This window comes from Pongo pygmaeus, chromosome 6 (assembly GCF_028885625.2).
Source record: "Pongo pygmaeus isolate AG05252 chromosome 6, NHGRI_mPonPyg2-v2.0_pri, whole genome shotgun sequence".
Taxonomy (NCBI): Eukaryota; Metazoa; Chordata; class Mammalia; order Primates; family Hominidae; genus Pongo; species Pongo pygmaeus.
Window position 1 is genome coordinate 37,691,403 of NC_072379.2, and position 26,614 is coordinate 37,718,016.

The 26,614-nt window shown below is 37.8% G+C and overlaps 1 pseudogene; it reads left to right on the forward strand.

Moving 5' to 3' along the window:
* The first annotated feature begins 22,612 nt into the window (after positions 1–22,612).
* Positions 22,613–23,957, forward strand: LOC129040918 (rab GDP dissociation inhibitor beta-like; annotated as a pseudogene).
* The last annotated feature ends 2,657 nt before the right edge of the window (positions 23,958–26,614 follow it).

Below are 26,614 nucleotides of genomic sequence, written 5' to 3' on the forward strand. Positions count from 1 at the left end.
AGCCTGGTAGGCATGCAGAGTGCAAGACTGAAGGAGGCTTGGGAGTGTCCACCTAGATTTCACAGGATGTATCAGAAATCCTGGGTTCCCAGGCAGAAGCTTGCCGCAGGGGTGGCACCCCCACATAGAACCCCTACTAGAGCAGTGCCAAGGGGAAATATGAAATTGGAGGCTGTTGTGGGAAGTCAGGGACCCCAGACAGAGGGACCGGCTTGAGCCGCAGCAGAGGAACATAAATTGTGAAGATTTCATTTTAATATGGACATATATCAGTTCCCAAATAATACTTTTATAATTTCTTATGCCTGCCTTTACTTCAATCTCTGAATATAAATTGTGAAGATTTCATTTTAATATGGACATTTATCAGTTCCCCAAATTAATACTTTCATAATTTCTTATGCCTGTCTTTAATCTCTTAATCCTCTTATCTTCGTAAGCTGAGAATGTACATCACCTCAGGGCCACTATTGTGTTAACTGTACAAATTGATTGTAAAACATGTGTGTTGAAACAATATGAAATCGGTGCACCCTGAAAAAGAACAGAATAACAGCAATTTTCAAGGAACAAGGGAAGACAACCATAAGGTCTGACTGCCTGCGGGGTCGGGCAGAATAGAGCCATATTTTTCTACTTTCAGAGAGCCTATGAACAGACATGCAAGTAGGGAAGATATTGCTAAATTCTTTTCCTAGCAAGGAATATTAATAATTAAGACCCTGGGAAAGGAATACATTCCTGGCGGGAGGTCTATAAACGGTCACTCTGGGAGTTCCTGTCTTATGCGGTTGAGATAAGGACTGAAATACGCCCTGGTCTCCTGCAGTACCCTCATGCTTACTAGGATTGGGAGACTCCACCCTGGTAAATTGGAAGTCAGACTGGTTCTGTGCTCTCAAACCCTGTTTTCTGTTGTTTAAGATGTTTATCAAGACAATAAGTGCACAGCTGAACATAGACCTTTATCAATAGTTTTGTTTTGCCGTTGTCCTGTTTCCTCAGAAGCATGTGATTGTGGTTCTCCTTTTTGCCTTTGAAGCATGTGATCTTGTGTCATACTCCCTGTTCTTGCACCCCCTCTCCTTTTGAAATCCCTAATAAAACTTGCTGGCTTTAAGACTCAGGTGGGCACCATGGCCCTACTGATATGTGATGTCACCCCCGGAGGCCCAGCTGTAAAATTCCTCTCTTTGTACTCTTTCAGACTTGCATGGGTTTCATTGCCCTTTCTTTTGGCCGATTTCTCCCTTTTGGAATGAGAATATTTACCCAATTCTTGAATTTGCATTGTATCTTTGAAATAAATAACTCGTTTTAGTTTTACAGGCTCATAGGTGGAAGAAACTCAGCTCCAGATGGGACTTTAGACTTTGGACTTTGAGTTAATACTGAAATGCATTAAGACTGGGGAACTATTTGAAAGGCATAAGTGTATTTTTTCATGGGAGAAGAACATGAGATTTGGAATCCAAGGGGCAGAATGATAGGGTTTGGATATTTGTCACCCCAAATCTCATGTTGAAATGTAATCTCCAATGTTGGAGATGGGGCCTGAGGGGAGGCGATTGGCTCATGGAGGTGGGTTTCCACAAATAGTTTAACACTTATTCCCTTAGTGCTGTCCTCACAAGATCTAGAGTTTGAAAGTGTGCCACATTTCCATTCCCTCTCTCTCTCACTCCTGCTCTTGCCATGTGAGACATTTGCTTCTCATTTGACTTGAATGTAAGCTTCCTGGGGCCTCTCCAGAAGCTGAGCAGATATCAGCACAATGCTTTCTGTAAAGCCTGCAGAATCATAAGCCAATTCATCCCCTTTCTCTTATAAATTACTCAATCTCAGTTATTTCTTTATAGCAATGCAAGAACAACCTGACACATTCAATAACAAAGATGATGCCAGTCCAAGATTGGACAGGCAGTTGCTGGGAAGATATCCTTGCAGAAGTAACTTTTGTTTAAAGCAGTGATGGCTTTTGTGCAAGGTTGTGGCTTTTGCAGTTTTTTTTGATAGTTTCTCTTAGTAGGCACACACACAAGGTTCTCCCTCTTTTTATTTTATGGCCTTCTGCAACTCTATTTGTCAAAGTTGGGAGTTTTTTGTTATGGTTTTGGTTTGTTTGTTTGTTTTTGCCCCAACATTATTGACTCCATTTTGATTTTGACAACTTTTACAAAGGCAACAGAATTTCTCTCTGGAGTTTCTTTGGCATGTAGCACAACACCCAGGTGTACTGCAGGTTCCTAAAGATTTTTGGGTTTTTCAATTAAAGATGCAAGATCTTGAAGATTAAGTTTGCTAGCATGTAGGGAAGGGCATTTTGGACTGAAAAAAAATCCTAAATAAAAGTGTAGAGGACAGCATTCCTGGTGACTTTAGAAATCAGGTAGAGACAGATCACGGGAGAAAAGTGGGAGAATTGGATTCAAATCCCCACTTGGGATGTTCCAACTTAGTAAATGTGGTTGACACATGTAATCTCCCCATACCTTTGTTTCCTCAATTAGAAGGCAGAGACAATATCAACTCATACATTTGTTTGTCACAACAGTTCTGTATGTCCAAAATTCCAGGTGTAGAAGTGGCTTTGAAGTTGAGCATACTCATATTTGATGTAACATTCACCATTTACTATTCATCCATAAAGTGATGATATTACTATTTCATGAGTATTCTTTTGCTAATTAAATCTGATGGATAAATACAAGAGGCTGGCAGGGCCTACAGTATTAGACTTTTAACAAAGTTAGTTTCTCCTGGCCAGGCCTTTCTCCCATTGCACTGGGTCAAGGGTGGAGTAGTTATTTATTGTTTTGTGGTGTTGCTTGTTGTGGGAAGTCAGGGACCCCGAAAAGAGGGACTGGCTGAAGCCACGGCAGAAGAACATAAATTCTGAAGATTTCATGGACATTTATTAGTTCCCCAAATTAATACTTTTATAATTCCTTATGCCTGCCTTTACTGCAATCTCTGAACATAAATTGTGAAGATTTCATGGACATTTATCACTTCCCCAATCAATACTCTTGTGATTTCCTATGCCTGTCTTTACTTTAATCTCTTAATCCCATCATCTTCGTAAGCTGAGGAGGATGTATGTCACCTTAGGACCCCGTGATGATTGCATTAACTGCACAAATTGTTTGTAGAGCATGTGTGTTTGAACAATATCAAATCTGGGCACCTTAAGAACAGGATAACAGCAATGTTCAGGGAACAAGGGAGAAAACCTTGAAGTCTGGCTGCCTGTGGGCTGGGCAGAACAGAGCCATATTTCTCTTCTTTCAAAAGCAAATAGGAGAAATATCGCTGAATTCTTTTTCTCAGCAAGGAACATCCCTGAGAAAGAGAATGCGTCCCTAAGGGGAGGCCTCTGAAATGGCCGCTTTGGGGACAGCTGTCTTTTATGGTTGAAGATAAGGGATGAAATAAGCCCCAGTCTCCTGTAGTGCTCCCAGGCTTATTAGGATGAGGAAATTCCCGTCTAATAAATTTTGGTCAGACCAGTTGTCTGCTCTCAAACCCTGTCTCCTGATAAGATGTTATCAATGACAATGTGTGCCCAAAACTTCATTAGCAATTTTAATTTCGCCCCGGGCCTGTGGTCCTGTGGTCTCGCCCTGCCTCCATTTGCCTTGTGATATTTTATTACCTTGTGAAGCATGTGATCTCTGTGACCCACACCCTATTCATACACTCCCTCCCCTTTTGAAAATCACTAATAAAAACTTGCTGGTTTTGCAGCTTGGGGGGCATCACGGAACCTGCTGACATGAGATGTCTCCCCTGGACACCCAGTTTTAAAATTTCTCTCTTTTGTACTCTTTCCCTTTATTTCTCAGACTGGCCGACACTTAGGGAAAATAGAAAAGGATCCACGTGAAATATTGGGGGTGAATTTCCCCCTGTAGTTGCTTCCAGAGGAGGGGTGATGGATTGTTTTATTTTGAATTAGAGTGAGATTGAAAGGTAATGGCTTGAGAATCAAACTTGTGTTCCCATCCCGGCTCCCCAAAATACTAGTTTTTACTGGTTCATAATGTGGGGTAAGCTATTTCATTTTTATGAGACTGATTTTCCTAAACCTTGGAATAAATCTTTATATAACTGTTATAATTATCGAAGGACTGTTAAGCAGCCTCCAGCATACCCTCTAGCATACAGAGTAGAGGCCCATGCACAGGGTGCCCATCTCTGCTCTACACTTTCCTTGGGGAAATCTCTCTGACAGTCCCTCATCTGCCTGCGAACTTTAGTAAACTCGACTGGCAATATAAAGTTACCTTATTTGTATAGATATAAGGTTTCTCCCTGAATATATAACAGACAAAAGTGAATATATTCTAATTAGCTTTGAAAACTGAAGTGGAGCATGCCAATGGGACCATCTGAGGCAGAGCATAGGAAGGTGGAAGCTTTCACTGTGGACACCATCCTGTGCCTTGCAAAGTGGCACCTTACCAGTTAGGCAAAATCACATCATGTTCTTTTTTTAAAAAAATTATCTACACAAGTTTCAGAATACCATTTCCATTTCACAGACAATCTTCACTGTTTTTTGACATAAAAAAGATTATCCTAATAACAAAAGGAGGAAAGGTATTCTATAATATATTTCTCTCTAGTTAATTCATTCACATAAATTAGATGTGACCAGACATAGAAAGGTTTTCTCATGAAAATCAAAAATAGAAGGTTTAAAAATTAAAAAGTATGCCATGAGCTCCAAATTAGATGATGTCAATCAAGAGTCTTAGGCCACAAGGGCTGAAAGCATCTTTAGTGGTCATCTATTCAATTCCTGCATTTTAAGAAAATTGAAATTTAATGCAGTTAATTAAGAGGCACAAAAAGGACTACAACAAGGTGCCTTTCCCATCAGCCTCAGTGCCAAATTAGCTACTCATTGAGGTGACCTCCTGGGTCCTCTTCAGCCACCTGACAGCTGCCTGTTCCTCATTCACTCTCCTGGCACACATTCTCAAGAGAGAAGGCTGGCTATAAAATAGTCTTTTTTTTTTTTTTAACAGATAAGAAACACCAAAGGAATCCTGCGTTCAGTAGTGCAAGTTTTAACAGCAATCAGCTACAAATTTGCTTGATTAAGGTTAAATTCACAACTGTAAGACCTAATTCTCAAATGTGATGTCCTTCAACCTCTCACCTTTGACAAGCTCCACTAAATTCCTCCCTCCATCGAATCTGCTGGTGGCACAAACCCTGCCATCCTGCCGGCCTTGTACTGCACAACTTCTTCAGTGCTGCCTCCTCTACCTATCTCAAGCTGTCAAAAGAGAAGATTTTATTACAACAATGCAACTAATGATTTTCCATCTCTGCTGAAATCTGTCAGAACCTTCTTCAGGATGAAATGCAAAATGCCTTACATAGCATACTGTTGCTTAAGGTCCGGAGGACATAGCTCTTGACTCACATTCTAGCCATTTTCTGGACACTTCTCCTCTAACACACTAAACAATCACTACCACCACCACACACATAGACACATACACAAACATACACACAAATACTTATTTCCAAATAAATATCTTTTTTCAAGTCTTTATAACTTTGGTTTGACTGAAATGCCTTATCCTGCTTTCCCACCTGGCAAATTACTCTTCAGTATCTATATGAGGCATCAACTTTGGGAGAGGCCTCCAGGGGCCCTGCCCTTTGGCAGAGGTACTCTTTCTGGGCTCAGTCCTCTTGTGGCAGGCCAGAGCTCCACAAGCAGCTAAGTCTGCGTAAACCCTTTGCTGTAATAATGAATGTATAAGATAAATATTAAAGAACTGAAGAAATTGGTGCCTGAGTACAAGGGCAGGAATGCAAAAACAAACCCATTAAAACCACACCTGGACTTTCTCAACCTCTTTAATCTAGTCCAAGAACAAATCTAAAAAACCTTCCTACATGCAGACCTTTAGTTAAGATTAGATTGATTAAGAAACACTCTGTGGGAGGCTGATATGGGTGAATTGCCTGAGGTCAGGAGTTTGAGACCAACTTGGCCAACACGATGAAAGCCCATTTCTGCTAAAAATACAATAATTAGCCAGGCATGGTGGCACACGCCTGTAATCCCAGTTACTTGGGAGGCTGAGGCAGGAGAATCACTTGAACCCGGGAGGTGGAGGTTGCAGTGAGCTAAAATTATGCCATTGCACTCCAACCTGGGTGACAAGAGTGAAACTATGTCCCAAACAAAAAGAAAGAAAGAGAAAGTGAGAGGGAGAAAGAAAGGAAAAAGGAAGGAAGGAAGGAAGGAGGGAGGGAGGGAAAGGACAGAGGGAGGGAGGGAGGGGTAGAGAGAGAGAGAAAGTAAGAAAAAGAAGGAAGGAAAGAAAGAAAGGAAAAAGGAAAGAAAGAAAGTGAGAGAGAGAGAAAGGAAGAAAGGAACAAGGAAGGAAGGAGGGAGGGAGGGAGGCAGAGAAAGAAAGAGAAGAAGGAAGGAAGGAAGGAAGGAGAAAGAGAAAAAGAGAGAAAAGAAAGAAAAGAAGGACAGACTCCAGCACGTAGGCATAAACCTGAATTGTATATATAAGCTAAAAAAAAAGTTATAACTTTTAGTTGGTCTGGTGAGTTACTCCAACCTTCTCCCTGTAACGATTGCAGACATAAACTCCTTTCTTTCCCAGTTTGTCTGCATCTTGTTATTGCGCGGTGAGAATAAGCAGCTGGACTTCATTTGTCTGTGAATACTCACAGCAACCAGACTGGACTTGTGGAGAACATTAACTCTTCCTAGAGCCTTCTATGAAGCCAGTGATTAATATTCTCTGGCAAATGATAGAAATGCTGGTATTTAATGAAGGAAGAAATCAATGTTCATTTTAACATTAACAGGGGAAATGATCAGGACACCGCTGTTAATGTGGATATTGGAACAGTCTCTCTGCTCATTTTTTAAAAACTCCAGTTGTGTCACATCAGTCTAATCTCTTCCATTGGCCCCTTTTTCTAGAAATGTATAATGTTGTAAAAGAGTGTTATTTCATATCAAAAACAAAACATGAAGTGGTCATAAGCCCATAGCCTTCATGCTTAGCAACATCTAAAATATCTTAAAAGAAGTGACAAGCTAGGATTCTGAATTTCTATTCAGAAGATTTCTGTGTGTCTGTTTTTGTTAATCACAGAATATTCTATAGACTTTTGGTGACACAGGCAAACAGCTCCCTGGAGATTTATTAACAAGCCCTTGTGAAATCAAAAGCTGGGAAGAATAAGTAAATGAATGTGAGGAAATATTAAATCAGCAACAACCTCATTTGTAGAACATCTGTTTTATTCTAAATTCTAATAAAATCTAATTTTTGTCAGAAGCCTATGCTACCATAAGGGCAAATAAGAATCTGAAAAGAAATTTTGAAAATTTCCCTGGTGAAAAGGAGAAAGAGTCCTCCCCTCTTTTCTTAGAGCATTTCCCTTAGGAAACTGGTAATTGTAAATCCTTTCCATGTCCCGTTGAGAGGTATGTAAACCTGTTTAAACGCTAAATAAGCCCCTCTCCAGTTTTATAACCAGAAATGTTTTCCTCAGGGGCTTGAGAGCCATCTCTTCGAAATGTAAATGTCAAGGACATTAGTGCCTCTATCTCCCCTCCTAGGCAGGAGAGTGAGACTTTAATTTAGGGTTTGATTTCTAGTTGTAAAACTACCTGCTTCTCAAGAAGATATAAGAAGTTCCATTTTTCTTCTGGATAAAGGCAATTAACTAACACAGATAGCCACTTCTATTACTAGGTGAATTTACAATCAACAGTATATTGCAAATGGTGCTGTTACCTCCTCTTACTTGAGTACTAGTTATTTATCCTGTGAAAATATATGTATTGGATTGTATCTTCCTAGCTACATAAAAGGGTCAGATTTCTTTCTGATTTTGTGCTCCCTTTAGGAACTCCCTCTGATGGGCGTTACTACCTTCTTTAATGTTTATTCAACAGCAAAACTCTGCTTCATTTATGGTGAGACTTTCTGAGATAGCAGGATATTTTGCTTTTAATTATTTTCCAACACTGTCAGCAAACTTCTATCTTCCTATATTTTAACAATCTGGGCATTTATAAGAAAATTATTTATACATTTATTAAGAAATATTACATACAGTCTTTTCTGATAATTCGGTAAAGGATGAACCTTAGAATACCCATGGTACTGCATGTAGATATTTGTATGCTTGTTTTCTGAAAAAAAAAGGGATAAAACACATTGATTTATATATATGTATGTATTTATATATGTATACTTACATATACATACATATGTAGAATACTGTTCTCCATAAATATGTACAATTATGCCTAAAAATTTTTAAATTTTTGTCTAAAAATATTATATAGCTAAAAATTTTTTAAATTAAAAATTATACTAGTTAACATTTATATAGCACTTATAAGGTGTCAGAGTCTATTCTAAGTGCCGTCACATACATTCATCTTCCTCTTATTTAATCCTCCTCCTACTCTTCATCCTTCATTCTTCCTCTTTCTCTTTCCTTATCTTTCATTCTTGTTTTCCACTTCCTCTGGTCGTTCATGTTTTTCATTTTACAGATCAAAAACCTGACTCAAACAGATTAAGAGAGTTGTCCAAGGTCAAGCAAGTACTAAATGTAAAATAATTAAAACTGTATATATATAGTACCAACCATGTGGAGTGCAGCTTTGCACAACATTGACAAGCCGGATAATTATAAAGTAATTTTATTCCTCCAACACTTTTTTTGGAGTATCTATTTTTGTATTAACTGTCATGAGCATCCCTGTGAGGAGACCACCAATCAGGCTTTGTGTGAGCAATAAAGCTTTTTAATCACCTGGGTGCATGTGGACTGAGTCCCAAAAGAGAGTTAGCAAAGGGAGTTAGGGGTGGGGCAGCTTTATAGGATTTGGGTAGGGAGTAGAAAACTAGAGTCAAAGGGGGTTGTTCTCTTGCAGGCAGGGGCTGGGGTCACAAGATGCTGAGTTGGGGAGCCTCTGAGCCAGGAGAAGGAACTTCACAATGTAATGTCATCAGTTAAGGCAGGAACTGGCCATTTTCACTTCTTTTGTGATTCTTCCATTGCTTCAGGCCATCTGGATGTATACGTGCAGGCTTGGGCTCAGAGGCCTAACATTAACCACAACTGAAAAATATTATTTTTTTACCGTTGTAAATATGTTAGAAGTAAAATATTCAAAATATTTAAGTTTTAAGTTTATATTATAACATCAAAACTATAATTTTGATAATCAAAACTATAATTTTGGTTTCTTTTCTTACAATGAACAATTGTGCTCAAGGACCTGGCTTGTATAAGCATACCAACTATGTCCTTTGACTAGTCCAAGAAACCCTGGAACTGTAGTGAGTTTTCAGGCTCCCATGATATCATTTAATTAATGGGTAAATCAGTGTGTTACAGGGTACTGTGGTGGAAGGTTTTAACCAATGAGACCATCTCTGACAACACTGTGAAGACTAATTGATCTAACACAAATGATTGGGTTGTCAAATCAAATCAAATTAATTGGAGATCTTGCCCAGAATCAAGCTTTACTAATAGTTTCAAGGACCCAGACAATCAAGAACAAAAGCAAAGCCTAGAAAACTGGAGGCATTCCATGTGGCTCTCTAAAGCTTTCCTTCCTCACATTGGACACAGGCTGTCTGTCCCAGGCTGAAATGAGGTCTCTAACAGAGATTTGTGGGTCACCTCACAGAGTGATGAGTATTTGTAATAGGAAGCATCTCCATTTTATAGAGCCAGAGAGTTATAGATCTTATATGACATTTTTTGGAGAGTCAGCCCTCTAAAATCCACAGATTGTTGGTTTGCTTTCTATAAACGATGCTAAAACAGGGACACCCAGCCATTAGCATTCCATCGATAATGATTTTCCTTTAATTAACTATCATTTCTCTTATTGCCAAGAGGTCAAAAAAATTATCAACTTATGTTTATAAAGAGTAAGACTAGATCATTAGTCTACTTTTCAGGGAAAAAATGGATGAAAAGCTAACTGCTTTAACTCTTTCTTCTCCAGTGGGTAATCAGACTAGATGCATATCTGGGCTCCCCCAGTGAGTGGTTGTCTACTCTGACCTGTTTTTCCTGAGTCTTAGCTGTGGTTATCATCGTCTAATTTTCTGGATTTCCATTAACATTACCTGTGATAACTGCAACCAGACCTATGATATGTAAATCCTTGAGTCAATTCATAATATATTCCATTACCCACATGTAAAATAAACATGAAGCACAGAGAAAAATTGCAAAATTTCATCTGTGACCACATGCGTAAATCACTACTTTTTTTTTCTTTGTTATAAAAAATGTATTTAAACACTTAGATGGGGTCCCATCCCTGATCTATTAAACCAGAATCGTCAGTTATTAAACCCACCAGGAACATGTGTTTAAAATTTTTCCCATGTGAACTTCATGCATACAAGGCCTGAGACCACGTTCGTTAAATGGGAGTTATAGTGGTGGACTACTGGCGAAAATTACGGTCAATGCGTCTTAAGTGTCATCACATTTTGATGGATGATTCTTTAATTTCACAGGGGCTGGGTGTGTAAACTTTAAAAGTTAGAGGAAAGTGCAAAAAAATCTTATTTTTTTTAGTTTTCAGGCTGAAATAAATAAAAGGAAAGAAGATTGTTCTTAAATCTGGACTCAAGTCCTTTGTGCCTTGAGCAATTTTCTTTCACTTTTTTTAAAAATTATTATTCATATATAGTTTGCACGTTTGTCCCCTCCAAATCTTAAGTTGAAATGTCATCCTTAGTGTTGGAGGTGGTGCCTGGTGGAGTGTTTAGGTCATGGGTATGGATCCCTCATGAATGGTTTGATGCTCTACCCATGGTAATGAGTAAGTTCTCACTCTATTATTCACATAAGAGCTGGTTGTTAAAAGGAGCCTCCTCCCCTCTCTTTCTCCCTCTTTCATCATGTGACATGCCTTCTCCCCTTTTACCTTCCCCCATGATTGTTGGCTTCCTGAGGCCTCACTAGCAGATGCTGGCACCATGATTGCATCGCCTGAAAAGCTTTGAGCCAAATAAACTTCTTTTCTTTAATAATTACAAAGCGTCAGGTATTCCTTTATAGCAACATAAAATGGACGAACACAATATGGTATCTAAAAACAGATGAAGGAAATCTGCATGAAAACACTCAAAACAGTACCAACATATGGTAAGCACTCAAGAAAAAAATGTTTCTATGTCCTATTTTAAGATTAGATTATAGCAAAATATTATTCAATAGGATTCTTTCATATTTGGCAAAAACTATTCTTGCTTCCTTTAATCTCAAAATTCAGGAAAGCCTAATTGAGAATAACTGTTTAGCTTTGGTCTTTAATACTGAGTTTTTGTCTCAACTGACCCTTTTATCATATTTCTTGTCCACTTATTACTGAGCTGTGCTTTCTTCTCTTGGCTCTGATATTTGGCCCCATGACCAATCACTGCCTGATTCACCCATCAGGCATGTACCAGGCAGATGCTATAAACCGATTCCACGTAAGGCCTATAAACTAAAGAAGCTCCACTTTTAACTGCCTGACTTTCTTTTCTTTTTTCTTTTTTGAGATGGAGTCTCGCTCTGATGCCCAGGCTGGAGTGCAGCGGCACAATCCCAGCTAACTGCAACCTCCGCCTCCTGGGTTCAAGCAATTCTCCTCCCTCAGCCTCCCAAGTAGCTGGGATTGCAGATGTGCACCACCATGCCCAGCTAATTTTTGTATTTTTGTAGAGATAGGGTTTCACCATGTTGTCCAGGCTGGTCTCGAACTCCTGACCTCAAGTGATCCACCCATTTCAGCCTCCCAAATGCTGGCATTACAGGCGTGAGCCACCACACCTGGCCTTCACTGCTTTACTTTCTGTGTGGACTTGACTTGTTGTTTTTAAGGGGAATATTCTGTTCCCCAACCTTTGTTAACTTCCTGAGATTTCTGTCTGACTAAGAACATATTTCAAGTTTATACTTACTGTAATGGTATAACAATATCTATGGATAATTTATCTTTAGAAAGCTTTTCTGTGTACTTCAAAATCCCCCATATATACTTTATTCATTTTTGAAGATAAATGTGTCCTTAAGATTTGTTAATATTTTATTCCAAGTATTTTCAAAAAGCTTTATTTCTTATTTGTTCAACTTTTAATTCTTAAACAACTGATTCAATTTTGATAAAATTTAGCAGCAATCAGTGTTACACACTGCAATTAGTTTTAATAATTATTTTTAAAAAGTATAAAGAGAACATTTATGGTTATTTGACTTTTGGCAAAGATTCCAAGGAAATTTAACAGGTAAAGAATAGTGTTTTTTGTTTGTTTGTTTGTTTTTTCACAAATAGTGTGAGAACAATTGAATATCCAGAACAAAACAATAAACATAGATCTCTACCTCATATTCTATACAAAAATTAATTCAATGTTCATTATAAAAATAAATTTAGGTGTTAAAATTTTAAACTTTTAGAAGAAAACAGAAGAAAAATCTTTATTACTTTGTTTTGGGCACAAAGTTTTTAAATAGAACACCAAAAACATTATCTCTAAAAAGGACAAATGGACAAATTGAACCAAAAAACTTAAAACTTTGTTCTTCAAAAGACATCATTAAGAAAATGAAAAGACAAGCCACAAACTGGAAGAAAAATCTGTAAATCATATATTTACTAAAGGGATTGCAAGTAACTCATATTTTTTAATAAAAACAAAACAAACAACTCAACTACAAATGGACACAAAATTTGAACAGATATTTCATCATGCAAAATATAGGAATGGTAAATAAGCATATAGATGCTTAACATTATTAGTCATTAGAAGAGAAAATTGAAACAAGATGAAATAACATTGAACATCCATTAAGATTAGCTATAATTTTAAAAGACAGACAGTACCAATTGTTGACAAAACACAGAGGACTAAGAACACTTATACAGTGCTGATGGGAATATAAAATGATACAGCCACTCTGAAAACAGGTTGGCATTTTCTTAAAGCATGAAACATAAACTTATCATATAACCAGCAATTGGACTCCCAGGAATGTATCCAACAGAAATGAAAACATGTCTGTATGAAAATATGCATATGTTTTTTCACAACATCTTTATTAGGAACACCTTAAAACTGAAAACAATTCAAATATCCATCAACAGTTGAAGAGATAAATAAAAGTGTAGTATATCCACTAAATGGAAAACTATTCAGTAAATAAAAGAACACATACTAGAGCACAGATGCGTCTACAAACATTATACTAAGTGAGAGAACACAGACACAGACGGTACACATTATATGATTCTGTTTATATAAATTGCTTAGCACAGCCACATTTGTTAAGACAAAAAGCAGATTGGTGGTTGCTGGGGATGTGAGCAAGGAAGACCTGCAAGCCTGCATGAGAAAACATTTGGAGATTACAGAAATGTTCTGAAACTGGATTTCAGAGATAGTTGCACAGCTATATAAATGACTATTATAACTAAATTGCACACTTACAGTGAGGTAATTTTATGATATGAAAATTATACTTCAATAAAGCTGTTTAATTTTTTTTAAAAGAAGAAACTTTATGGAGAATATTTCCCTTGGGAGAATTCAACTGACTTCCTCTTCTCTCACAGGCTGTTAGTGTCTCCTTTTGTGCCAGGCCCCTTTAATCAGTATCCTAATCTCTTAATCCTTCCCCTCACAGGCCTTGCTACTCCATCTGATCTGATCTCTGAACTTTGTTGCCAAAGTCACTTTCTTGTCTTCTTCGCTTTCCCCTGACCTTTAGATATATTATATTCTGCCTGCACCATTTCACCAAAATCATTTTTTTAAGTCATGAATAGCTTTCTTATCAATGGATGAAATTAATTTTATAAGGCTTTGGTGTCTTTGAATTTTGTGTACTTTCTGACATTGGTGACTCTCTCCTTCTGTATTAAACTCCTCGCCCCTTGGGTTCCCTGAAACCAGACTTTTTCTTCTGCATTTCTAGCCAACGTGTTGGAATCATTGAATGTTGAACTTGGAATCATCCTTTCTATTTTGATTGTGTCTGTGTTTGAGTCCTCTTCTATTGTCATTATCCCATTCATGTGTGATCTCAGGTACTACCCAACGCTGCCTCTCTCCTCTCCCAATCCTGCCTCTCTCCTCTCCTTCCCTGTTTCCATGAATAGCCATGTGCCCAACCCGCAAATCTGACATCATCTTGCGTTTCTCCTTTCCTTTACTGCTCCACATATGATCAATCACTAAATCCTGCTAAATCTGCCTCCTAAATGTCTATTTTCTGATCCCACTTCTCTCTGTTCTACCACCAACCTCTGCAGGAGACCACCATTTCCAGTACCCAAGCCTCCAGTTCTTCCCCAGTCCTCTGAGTCAGCATAACTCGCCTTTAACTGGGATATGCACACCTTCTCTGTAGTTCCAGGTCCCCATGCTACTCGTATCATATTATGTTTTGTGCAACTAAATATCACTGAGTTAATTGATTTTTTTGCCTTCTAGATTGTAAGATCTGTGAGAGTGAGGTCTGTGTTGACCTAATTCACCAGTGTATTTACAGGGGCCCCAATATTTCAAGGAATGAATAAATGCATAGATTAAAAACAAACAAACGAGGTTTTCAGTTGTAAGCTCAATATTATTCAACAGAGTAGCGCAATTTTTAAAAAGTCCTATTGTGAACCTCAGCTTCACAGAGACCATAACTACAGCACAGAAAATGCCCTGTCCCACTCCTGGCACTGTTGGCCTAATTGTAGAGTACTCTCAGCAACACAAACAAACACAGTTAGCAGTCAGGGTTTACATCAGTGAATAGTCTCCAAACTATACTAAATGAGGAAAATTCAGTGGGAGAATGGAACTACTTTAAAATAGTTTTGACTGTCTATGGATAAGATATTTCCTTTTTTTTTTATTTTCTACAAGGTCTGTGACAAAGACCACTGAAGAAAAGTTAAGTACCTATTGGTTTTAGTTCAGGAAGCACTTTACATCAGAAAAGATGCCCTAAGATGGAACAGGATGATTTCGACCTCCAGTCCCTGGAAGTGTTATGTTCAAGATTAAAGACTGTAATTTGGTAAAATATTGGCAAAATTTTTAGCATTAAATGAAAGTTTTGGCTTTAGTGACTAATAATCTTTCTTTGGGTCAAGGGAATCTACAGTAAAGCAGGAAATGGTACCTAATTCCAAATCAATAGTTACTTATTGACATAATCAGAGATACGATATATTAACATAATTCCAAGTTGCCTTGAGAAGTTAAATTTTACCTACAATAGATTTTACAGTGTGCTAACAATAAAGGCAACTTTGTAAATGCCAAGACATGAAAATCGTATATGTGATTTATAGGTTAGCAGAAATCAGAGAAGAATTCTTCACTGCCTTGAAGAATTAACTAAAATAAATATAGACTTTAGCAAGTAAATATACAGTAAGCTAGGCATAAAAAAGCCTTTGCTGACTAATAAAAAATAATAAATTAGGAAACCAACAACACATACTTTGGAATTTCTTACCATGGAGATAAAAATACAGAAAATGAGGAATATTTACTGATACTGTACAATATACAAAATACTAGTCAATGAGATGAGAAATTAGTGTACATATTTCTCTTAAAGGTGGTTAGAGGTGACCAGAGGAGAGAACATGTAGTTAAAAATGACATTTATGTAAAGTCTAACACAAAGTAGAAAATGCTAAGTCTCAAAGAAGTGGGATGCTTTGGGAGTTTAAAAGAGGGAAGAAAATGTCTCCCTTTTAAGAGAACCAGGTGCTAACATGTGGTAGAGGCTCCACTCCACCTTCCTTCATGAAATTTCAAATGTCTGTAGTCCCCTTAGGTGTGGAAGAGAACTGAGTCTACAGAGTCTCTGTCTTGGATCCAAAATATGCTAAGTCTTCCATTCAAATTATTTGTTCTTTCTCAATACTGATGGGAGGAAGAAAAAAAGACAAGGAAGAAAATTAACCATCTTTATGTGAAGTAGGGGATAGTTGGGCTCCCTCAGGCTTTGCATAGGAGATAATCCCAGAAAATGAACGGTCAAGACTCTTACTGTTTCTATTTTAACAAGGCTTTGGCCAATTATTGTTGACAAGCTCATGAATATGATAATCAGCTTGGTCTTTTGTTTCTCTTTATACCAAGCTTTGCAGTAATAGTCTGCAAACTACATCCATCTCTGTGCCCTCCTCTCCCAGGGCCCTAGCCTTGTTTCTAACACGTAAGTTAAATTCCTGAGGTATCGATACTAAACCGCTGCTGCTCATAATTCCTTTCTATTGCCTGTCAACACCTGGCCATTTTTATCTGATGAACATACTCAACACTGGGTTTCCAAGCAGGACATTGCAGTTTTTCATTTATGCCCACAATTTATTAACTCTGTTACAGTCATGAACATAAAGAGTTTGAGTGTGATTCCAGAATTTGCTGTTCCCTTTGAAATTTATTTCAAGGCACTTTGTGACCCTGTAACTTTGAAAGGCCTGTATAAAAGAGAGTTTATTATTAGAGCTACAACCAGCAGGGTGGCTTTTGTTACAGGCCTGGCAGCGATTCTATGAGAGATTTCTCTTTCTAGCTCTTTCTGTGGACTAACCCTCAGTCAAAATTTAACAAGTGCAAACTCAAGCAAACAGGGAGTTTGTGTTAACAAAATATCATTCCATGAGTTTGTCTCTTCTGAGATAAAATAATAGCAAGTCTTTAAAAAAAACACCACCATAGAAGCCTGATTTATCATTGTTTTATATATTAAAACTTTTAGCTCTAAATTCTTAAACCAGTTTAAGAATATAGTGGGATAGAATGATGTCAAGGATTTGTTCACAGTAACAGTCTGGGGCCTTAATTTTTCAGGTTCTTTGTAATTTGCTTTTCTCTTATAAAAACATCATTTTTAAATATTATAATAGACAAGGATCAATTATATGGACAATCAGCTATTGCTGCTGCCTGTTAGCCATTTACCTATGATGATTCACTACATTGTGCATTAACTAATACAACATGTTAATTTCACATCAAGTTTCAGTTCCCATGAGGGTGTCCAGCCTTGCCAAAGGCACTGTGTGATCATTGCATTTCAACTAATATAATGGCATTATATCAATAATGAGGTTATGCATCCTTTTCCACTTACTGTGGAAATACACAATTTTTTGTTCATGCAATAGTGATGATATCTAATACAGTAATGAATCATCCTGGAGATTAGAATAAAATAAAAACAAAGAAAAAAAAAGCATAGACTCATCCATCTTTTTTATCTGAAATTAACTTATTGGCACATACCTTTATGTTTATGAGTTAGGAGCCCTAGATTCCAGTCATGAGAGCTAGTTAAATTATTAACTGTACTGAATTCTTCTATCAAACTCTTCAGGACAGCAGCTTTGTACTTAGATGATTCTATTGAGATATTAGGAGGGAAGATTGACTATGCTCAGTCCAGGCCTCTCAAGGAAGAAATCAGGAGTTCCTTCAGTCACCACCAATTTAAAAATCCTGCATTTAGAAACTCGGTTGAATCCAGACATTCAGGAGACTGACTCAATGCTTGTCTAGTACATTCAAAAACTGAAACCCATAGATATGTTCCAGGGAGCTGTGAGTTCCTCATGATAATTATTTTATTCTGTGTTTTCATTTTGTGGATGATAATAAGAGACTGAATGTTTTTATCTCCCAAAAATTTTTATGAGAAAACCTAATCCCCAATATGATGGTGGTTGGAGGTGGGGCCTCCTGGAAGTGATTAGGTCATGAAGGTGGAGCTCTCATGGATGGGATTAGTGCCTTCATAAAGGAGGCCCAGAGAGCTCCCCTTCCACCATCTGAGGACATTATGAAAAGAAACCATATATGACCAGGAAGTACACACTCACCAGACACTAAACCTGCTTACTGCTGCCTTGACTTTGAACTTTGCAGCCTCCAGAACTGTGAGAAATCAATTTTTGTTGTATATCAGCCACCCAGCTTATGGTAATTTGTTACAGCCATCCAAGCTGAGAAAGACAAGATCATAAAGCATTGAAAACAATCACACAATGCAGTATTGTTACATAATTGAATTCCTTACATTTGTATGTATTTTAATTATAGCATACTAATGAGGAAAGAATTAAGGTAGATTTGACATATAAATTGTGCGTTTGTACCAAATTCATTCGATGTACACTATTCAAATAAATGTTTCACATTGCTTAGTTCAACAAATACTTTGGGATGGTTATTCTATATTAGACATTCCTCTGTACCTGGAACTGAAGAAATAGTGTTGAATAATTGCTTCTTTCTCTCAGAAAATATACATTCTCATGAGCCAGACAGAGAGGAAGCAAATCAACTAACACATCAACAAATTCATTTAATCATTTGAAAACTAGGAAATAGTGATGTACACTGAGCAGGGATTACTGTGGAGTGGACAAGAGAATCAGGACAGTTGGTTGAGACCATCTGGAAAGTTGTTTCTGAAATCTGAATTATAAGAAACAATCTGTGGCATGAATGTCATAGGAAAGAGTGTATCAGGCTGGAAATACCTCCTAGTGTGAAGTCCCTCTGGCAGAAGTACAAAAGTCCACACATAACAAAAGGCACCGTGGATGAGCTTGGTGGCCAGCTCAAGGATGGTGTGGAATGAAGTGGGGGCAGTAGCCAGTGGCAGACCATGAAGAACCTGTGCAAGCTGTGGCAAGGAGGTAGGGTTTATGCTCTGATGGGAAGCCTCTGATTGTTTTAAATGTGAAAAAGTGGTGAACTGATTTTAATTTATAGATGATAACCCAGGCTATGATGGAGATAAATACTATAGTATAGGAAATCAAGAAAGGAAATAAATAAACTGGTTAGATGGCTATTGCTGTGATCCAGGTGAATGAGGATAGGAAAAACTGCTGACACAATGAGGCAGTGGGGAGAAGAGGAAGAATCCAGGGTATGATTTGGAAATAGCATTGCCATCTATGGTCATGTGCTGCATAATGATGCCACACATCAAAGATGAACCGCATGTATAATAATAGTCCCATGAGATTACAATGGAGCTGAAAAACTCCTATTGCTTAGTGACTTCATATCTGTGGTGAGGTAGCATAAAGCATTACTCACATGTCTGGGGACATGCTGGTGTAGAGAAATCTACTGTGTGGCCAGTTGTATAAAATTACAGCAGATACAATGAAGTGCAGTACATAATACTTGATAATTGTAATAAATGACTATGTTGCTGGTTTTGTATTTACTATATTATGCTTTTATTATTGTTTTAAAGTGTACTTCTACTTAAAAAAAAAGTTAACTGTAAAACATCTTTAGGCAGGTCCTTCAGGAGGTGTCCAGAAGAAGGCATTGTTATCACAGGAGATGACAGCTCCATGCATGTTATTTTCCCCTGAAAACCTCCCAGTGGGACAAGATGTGGAGATGGAAGACAGTGATACTGACAATGCTGACCTGCATAGGCCTTGGCTAGTGTGTGTTTCTGTCTTAGTTTTTAACAAAAAGTTTAAAAAGTAAATAAAATTAAGATTTAAAAACAGAAGACAGCATATAGAATAAAAATGTAAAGAAAGGAAATACTTTTGTGCAGTTGCACAATGTGTTTTAAGCTAAGTGTTAATAAAGTAAAAAAGTTATAGGAAGCTAGGGCTAATTTTTTATTGGAGAAAAACATTTTTCAGTAAATTGTATGTAGCCTAAGTGTATAGTGTTTATAAAGTCTACAGTAGTGTGTCATAATGTTATAGGCCTTCACATTTATTTAGCACTCACTGTCTCACCCAGGGCAACTTACAGTCCTGTAAGCTCCATTCATGATAAGCTCCCTATAAAAGTGTATCATTTTTTATCTTTCATACTTCCACCTTCACTAACTTTTCTAAGTTTAGATACACCAATATTTGCCATTGTTTTACAATTGCCTACCATTTTTAGTACATGATGTACAGGTTTGTAGCCTAGAAGCAATAGGCTATACCATATAGTTTAGGTGTGTAGTAGGCTATACCATCTTTGACTGTGTAAGTACACTGTATGATGTTTATACAATGATAAAATTGCCTAAGGATGCATTTCACAGCCAAGTTTCTCTAGAAAAACAGAACCAATAAAATAGATGTTTGGTAGGTAGATTAGATAGATAGGTAGGTAGATAGATAGATAGATAGATAGATAGACACATACATACATACATACATATAGATCTAAAGATACATATGCTTTCACACTATGTAGATAGAATATAATAGATATCATATATCTGTATCTATATACACAATATATAGGAAAATATTTATTATAAGGAATAGGCTCACATGATTATGGATGCTGAGAAATCCTGTAATTTGATCGCTGCATGTTGGAGACCCAAGAAAACCAGTTGCATAATCCCAGTCTGAGTTTAAGGGCCTGAGAATCAGGGGCATCAGTGATGTAATTTCCAGTCTGAGGGCAGCAGCAGACCAATGTTCCAGATCAAACCTTCAGGCAAAGAGGAGAGTGAATTCTTCCTTCCTTCAACTTTTTGTTCTATTCAGGTCTTCACCTGAGTAGATGATGCTGTACACCGACCTGGGGAAGGACAATCTGTTCTACTCAGTCTACCGATTCCAATGTTAATCATCCACAAACGCCCTCACAGATACCGCTAGAATGATGTTTGACCAAGTATCCAGGCACCCTATGATCCAGTTAAGTTGTCACATAAAATTAAATATCCTAGCCTATATATTGAAAACTTTTAGCAAAATTGGGACAAGAAAAAAAGTGTCTTATAGGCCGGGTGCCGAGGCTCACGCCTGTAATCCCAGCACTTTGGGAAGCCGAGGAGTGCAGATGATGAGGTCAGGAGATTGAGACCATCCTGGCTAACACGGTGAAACCCCGTTTCTACTAGAAATACAAAAAATTAGCCGGGAGTGGTGGTGGGCGCCTGTAGTCCCAGCTACTCGGGAGGCTGAGGCAGGAGAATGGCATGAACCTGGGAGGCAGAGCTTGCAGTAAGCTGAGATCATGCCACTGTACTCCAGCCTGGGGGACAGAGCGAGACTCCGTCTCAAAAAAAAAAGAAAAAGAAAAAGAAAAAAAAAGAAAGGGTTTTATAATCAAGGCCATGTTTTTTGTTTTTTTTTTTTTGTTTTTTTCTGCCACATTTCCCTGCTTCTTAGTGATAAACCAAACCTTCTGGGAAAAACACAGCACAGTGTGAAGCCTACTCACCAAACTGTCCCCTGTGCCCCATGATCTCCTATCAAAGGGGCAATGAATCAGCACATTCCTGATGGTTTCACTGTTTGTCAAAATAAATAGCAAATGGCAGTAGAGCTCAGCGTAGAACCAACATCAATAGATTCTGATACTGCAGGGCATATTGGTTAATGATTCTGTGAGATGTTCTCATGGGACACCTATCTTCCCCATTTGGCTGTCATTCTTTGTCTTTGCAGTTGGTTTGCAAGAGCTGAGAATTTTACATTCATTTTTAACCAGCCATACACACAATAAACGCTGGACAACAACTCTCTACAGAGAAACTTGCATCAGAATGAATGTGCAGCTAAAGAGAAATATGTTTTAAGGAATAAGGAAAAAAAGTTTGTGTGTTATCTGTTTTATTTACTTGTATTTTATTTTTTAGCTTTGTACCTATGGGCCTGAAAAGGTGGTTGAAACAACAGAGGGACTGGGTTCAAGCCCTGTCTCTATCATTAATTATGCTATCTTGTTTCATATTCTTTGTAAAAATAAATCAAAGATTACTTGACTTGATTTTCCAGTTTATTTATGAAAGACAGCCATCCAGCAGATACTGTGTGTGCTAGGGTCCCCCGTACATCATATCAGTAACCCTTTTTGCAGTTTCACATGGTAGTCATTATTATTTCCATTTTACTCAACTGAGTAAGTGGTAAAGCAGTGATTTACATGTTGATAATGTTAAATCCAATATCCTTCAAACTATGGAAATAAAAAAATATATGTAAGCCATAATCAAGCAGGGGAAATACATACTTAGGAAAATGAAGTCAAAGAAAAAGTATTGAAAATGATATTTTTAAGTTAGATGGTTTTCATAAAATTGAAGATCCAGTGTAAACTTCACTAGAAATAATATTTCCTTAAAAAGTGGAGACGGGTGGGCATGGTAGCTCATGCCTGTAATCCCAACACTTTGGGACACCAAGGCAGGTGGATCACGAGCTCGAGAGATCGAGACCATCCTGGCCAACATGGTGAAACTCCATCTCTACTAAAAATACAAAAATTAGCTGGGCATGGTGGCGCAAGCCTGTAGTCCCAGCTACTTGGGAGGCTGAGGCAGAGAATTGCTTAAACCCAGGAAGTGGAGGTTGCAATGAGCTGAGATCGCACCACTGCACTCTAGCCTGGGTGAAAGAAGGAGACTCCATCTCAGAAAAAAGAAAAAGAAAAAGAAAAAAAAAGTGGAGAGATACTCTTCCCTTTTCCCTCGTGCCAGAGAGCACCTCACAGCCTCGTAGGGTGGTCACAGAGCCCATGCGCCTTTTCCTTTCTCAGGTCCTGCATCCACACCTGCCCCACCCACCATGAATGAGGAGTATGATGTGATTGTGCTGGGCATTGGCCTGATGGAATGTATCCTTTCAGGTGTAACGTCAGTGAAGGGCAAGGAAGTTCTTCATATGGATTGAAACCCTTACAATAGAGGAGAGAGTTCCTCTATAACACTACTGGAAGATTTATACCAAATATTTAAAATACCAGGACCACCATCACCATCAATGGGGAGAGGAAGAGACTGGAATGTTGACTTGATTCCCAAGTTCCTGTGGCTAATGGTCAGCTGGTTAAATGCTGCTTTATACAGAGATAACTCACTATCTGGATTTTAGCGACTGAAGGGAGCTTTGTCTATAAGGGTGGACCAATCTACAAGATTCCTTCCACTGAAACAGAAGCCCTGACATCTAGCTTAATAGGACTGTTTAAGAAACGTCACTTCAGGAAATTCCTAGTGTATGTTGCCAACTTAGATGAAAAAGATCCGAGAACTTTAGAGGGAATTGATCCTAAGGAGACCACAATGTGAGAGGTGTATAAGATATTTGATTTGGGCCAAGATGTTATAGATTTTACTGGTCATGCTCTTGCGCTTTACAGAACTGATGACTACTTAGATCAACCATGTTGTGAAACCATTAATAGAATTAAACATGACAGTGAATCTTTGGCAAGATACGGCAAAAGTCCTTAGCTTTATCCACTCTATGGCCTTGGAGAACTGCCACAAGGCTGTTTGCAAGGCTAAGTGCTATTTATGGAGGTACCTATATGCTGAATAAACCAATTGAATAAATCATTGTGCAGAATGGAAAAGTAATTGGTATAATATCTGAAGGAGAAATTGCTCACTGTAAGCAGCTCATCTGTGACCCTAGCTATGTAAAAGATTGGCTAGAAAAAGTGGGCCAGGTAATCAGAGTTATTTGCAACCTCAGCCACTTCATCAAGAACACCAGTGATGCCAACTCCAGCCAGATCATTATTCCACAGAACCAAGTCAGTAGAAAGTCAGATATCTGTGTTTGCACGATCTCCTCTGCGCGCAATGTAGCGGCACAAGGGAAGTATATTGCCATAGTTACTACAACTGTGGAAACCAAGGAGCCTGAGAAGGAAGTCATATCAGCTTTGGAGCTCTTGGAGCCAACTAGATGAGAATTTGTTAGTATCAGTGGCCTCCTGGTACCGAAAGACTTGGGAACAGAAAGCCAGATCTTTATTTCCTGTGCATACAACCCTACCACTCACTTTGAGACAATTGTGATGACATTAAAAACATCTATAAGAAGATTACAGGATTAGGGTTTGACTTTGAGGAAATGAAGCGCAAGAAAAATGACATCTATGGGGAAGACTAACACCAGTACATGTTATTATCTAATTAGGACAAATTTAAAATTTGGCAAATAATGCATGTTATATGAAATCAATATTGTAAGGCCTGCTTTTGTAATCAAAATGGAGAGATTGAAGAGTGCTGCGTCAGTAAATACTCCTCCCCTTCATCTTTCTAATAACATGTATTAACTTGTTTTCATGGAGTGGCTATTCAGAATTGACAGGATACCACATTCTCTTCAGTTTAACCAAACTGGCTTTTTTTTCTAGTGAAGGATTAGCTTTAAACAAACATTGTGATTCTGATACAGACAACTTGAAATAGTGTTTGTATCTTTTAATCACTGTAGTCTTTGCAATTATGTGCTTCTGCTGCTCAAGAGCTGGATCCATACAGATTGTGTGCCATCTGTCATCTTGACATTCAGGAGATTCTAAATTGAATATGTCATGGTTTGGGGTGGCATCCATAAGTTTTTCCTATGACTTTATATTTTGTATTATGTCAAGTATTATGGCAGGGCACAAATAGTATAGCCACAACTTTGGTTTAGGACATAAAATTCTAACCAAACTCCAGACACAGGGAGTCATTTAGAGAAAGCGGTATGTGGTGTTTTAACCCAATAAAGTTGATGAAAGAAAAGGGGAGAGGAAGTGAACATAAAGCAGGTAAAGTGTAGAAGCATCTTTTATATCTCAGGCATGGCTTCTTCAATGGACCAAACTGCAATGCAGTATTGACTTGACAGAACTCCTACTTCTGTCTCAAAATGGCTCCGAATTATTTCTCTCCTACAAAATGAAGCCAAATTCTGAGAACAAACAAACAGCAACAACAACAAAAGTGGAGAGGTAGTTTTTCTATTACTCTAAGTTGTGAAGGTATTCAGTTCTACAAACTAATCAGATATGTCAAGAAAAAGACAGTGAGCTCATGGTTTTGGTAAATTCTTACCACTTTCTTATTTTCCCTATGTCTTTAAATTCCTTGATCTGCTCATTTCACTACTCCATACATTTTAAAAGGCACTTTCACTAGAAAAGAAGGTGAAATCCAGTTATAAGAAATGACATTTGTTGAATTATCTCCAGACAGAACTAATTTAGACTAGGATAATATTTACTAGCTTTAAAAGGAAGTTTGAGATTATATCCTCCATTCAAAGAGTAATTCTGAATCCTTATGGCTGGGGAAGTATCTGATCTCCCCTGCTTATAAGAATAAAGAAAAGCATGGACTATCACTCTACTGAGAAAAACACAGTTGATTTAACCACAGTAGGTTGGCTAATACATTATATTTTCCAAAGAAATAAAAGCATATCAATAATTTTTGCCAAAGATGTTCTGATAAAATTAATCTAAGTTTGCAAAATATATATGAAAGTCAATTGAGGCAACTTTTACTGAAATATGAATGAGGAACTTAATGAAGTTTTCAGTATGATTTCTAAGCTCCCATTAGTAATCAGGACAAGACGTAAAATCATTTTAAATGGAATTTAGCTGCTGAATTAAAAAAATTCAGTTTTAAAATAATGTAATCTAAACCACTCAAAAAGGGACACTCTTTTGTTAAGTCTGAAAACTCCAGCAAATGTCACCTTTAGTCATCAGGAGCCCCTTATATTTAGAGACTAAGTTTGAATTTATATGTCTGAGTCCATGATCACAGCGGATTTCATCTCTCAGTTGGGTCAGACCATAAATAAGGCTATATCAGCTGATTTCAGCCTCTAAATATAAGTCTTATGTTTAGGCTAAAAATAGTTAATTCACATGCAGTGCAAAAGATCCTGGATCCTAAAATGTATTTTGAAATTTCTCTTCTCAGAATGACTTTGCATTTCAATTTGTTTATTGTCCTGTGGAAGATGTACAAGAAAATATTCTTTATATTTAACAAAACTGTCATGGGAATGAAACTAGTATCTATTTAAAAATCAAAAAAGAAGTCTCTATTTTGAATGAACCAACACACAAGAATAAAAACATTTTCAAATGTTTTAATTTGGCTTTACTATATGGGTTTAGTTTTCAGAGTTTATCATCTGCCAATTTCATGCTTACCTGCCTCCCTGACTAGCGTTGTTGAAGAGACAAAGAAAAAGAAAAAGAAAAAGAGAAAAAAAAAATGATGACTCTGGTTTGCTGAATTGAAACATAAAATAAGTTGGAGTTTAGAGACCATTTGTATCTTTAATGGCCTTCTGGTAAAGTACCCTCTGGGGCACCAAGCCCTTCAAGCAGATGTTACCTTAAAATGAGGAGCTTTTCCCTTTGGATATCAACCACATCTTTGCTAAGTTTGTTGCAGTCTTTAGACCCTGAGTCACAAGCAATATGATCAAACTTGGTTCTGGTGCAGCATGTTGAATTTCCAAACAAATATTGTTTCTAAATGTTGTGGTTAGATTTAGAAAGTGTAGTGTGACTAATTAAAAGAATTAGTCAATGACTTAAGAGTGGGGTCAGGCCCACACCCACTTAGTCCCGTGTACATTCTCCCAAGGCAGTTTGATGTCAGAACTTGTGCAGCCTCTCTCATGTGGTAGCTCTGACATCAAGCAAGCAGGAGTCCTTTTCCACCACTGACCACTGACCTGCAAGTTAGACTCGGCACTGCTGCAGACACCACAGGCTCCCAGGGCGTTGCCCATTTACCTCTGTGTGGAGAGCTAAGA